Source organism: Petaurus breviceps, unplaced genomic scaffold, assembly GCF_028583685.1.
Source record: "Petaurus breviceps papuanus isolate PSGF00001 unplaced genomic scaffold, PetGlider_PUasm1.0 76, whole genome shotgun sequence".
NCBI classification, from domain to species: Eukaryota; Metazoa; Chordata; class Mammalia; order Diprotodontia; family Petauridae; genus Petaurus; species Petaurus breviceps.
The window spans coordinates 17,298,855-17,300,784 of record NW_027186473.1 but is presented as its reverse complement, the minus strand read 5'-3'; positions in this window follow the sequence as shown (position 1 = coordinate 17,300,784).

Here is a 1,930-nt window from a genome sequence, read left to right as displayed (position 1 = left end):
ACCCTGCCTTTCCTTCTGGAACATTGTAATTTTTTTTTTTAATTTTAAAGAAGCTGGTTAGTCTGTTTTTAGCTTTGGTGCAAGTGGATGATTTTCAGTGTTTATAAGAGATAGCCACTTGACTCATGAAATAGTATGAAAATAGAAGAATAGCCTAAACCAATTTTTTTTTCCTTTTGGAGGACAAATGGGGTTAAGTAATTTGCTGAAGGTTACACAATTAGTTTGTGGGGGGGTGTGTGGGAGTGGGTGTTAAGTGTCTGAGGCTGAAACCGAACTCAGGTCCTCCTGACTCTGGGGCCGGCACTTTACTCACTGTGTCACCTAGCCCTCCCTAAACCAATACTTCACATGTGTACTTTGCTACAAAAACGAAAAGGTACAAGTCTAATAGCACACTTTAAATTGTCCCTATTACCACTTCTTTTTATTAATTTTTTCCTTATGTAATAGATTAGTAACCTTCTCATCATCCAAAACAGATGCACTATTAAGGCTTCATTATCCGCTTTAATTTTTTTCCTATATCTCTGCAAGTTCACACTATGGATTTTCCTTCAGAACTCTTGGATGACACCATATGGTCATGGTGATTTATTGCTCTTGGGTTATTCAAGTTGCTCCATAACTTGCTCCTTTAAGATGTCAGCCTTTGTCAAGGGCACCATCTGATGTTCCATGAAAACTGCTTTAGGAATAGAAATTTTTCTCAACATCCACTCAAGTTGGAGTATAAAAAATCACTGTCTTCCTTCTCTTCTCTATTACCTTTGAAAACTTGTCCTAGAGAGTCATGGTATATTTTTAAAAATCTGTCTAACTCACTTTAATATTTCTCTGTATTTTTTGTTCTACTTCCTTATCATAATTTGTACAAAACTTTTAAAAGGTTTTTTTTTCCTTTTTCTTTCACCTACTTGAAATCTACAGTGTTATAAATATTTATCATGATATGCTAATAATACCAAAACAATAGAAATAATGTAAATTAAGCTATTCAATCAGACTTTGACATTTCCAAAGTTGAACTATTTCCTAACTACATGAACATTTTTTTCAGTCACATAGTAGATATTTTCAAATTGTTCTTTTCAAAAATAAAGCCTAAGAGCAAATCACTATTAAAATAATTAAATAAGTTCAGTGTAACAACAAACAAAAATAAAAATAAAATTGATCTTGCCCGTAATTTGCATATGAATAAAGTGTTTTTGAGTGTCTGCAACTGTTTCATGCACTCAATTTCAGTATTAAGTGGTAAATTCTGCATCCAGTAAGCAGGCTGAGATTGCCTCTTCAGTGGAAACTTGTACCTTTGCCTTTTGAAGTTGAAACCTAATATATCCTTAAATCATATATGACAATACATTTATTTCCCTTTTAATTTATCCATTCTCTTGTTTATATATGTCTATGCTTTTAAAAATAGTATAATATTACAATGGATCTGTGCTCTCACCTAAGTGAGTTTTCTCCCCAACCATAGAGATCACAACCCACCTTAATCTTCTCATCCTGTGTGACTCATGCCTGTGTATTCCCATAAATTCCATGGGACATTTAACCAATATGTCAAGGACCTTCTGCCTTCTCCTGAAAATAATAGGATTCCAAGAAGGTATACATTTTTTTCTCAATCCTTTGCTATCAATATCACCAGCCGATAATCTTTTCTATTCAGATTTCTTTGAGGACATCCTTCACTCCACTTTCACTTCATTTTTTCTATGTATTGTAGTAAATATATTGCTGACTATTCACAATCATTGTATGCCTCTTCATTACTCTTTAGATGACACTCATTGACAATTCTTCTCAGCTGAAGTATTTCAGGTCTTGAAATCCCAAGACTCCAAAAAGAGGGGAGGGTGAGGTGGAGATTTTCTATCTATCTATCTATCTATCTATCTATCTATCTATCTATCTATCT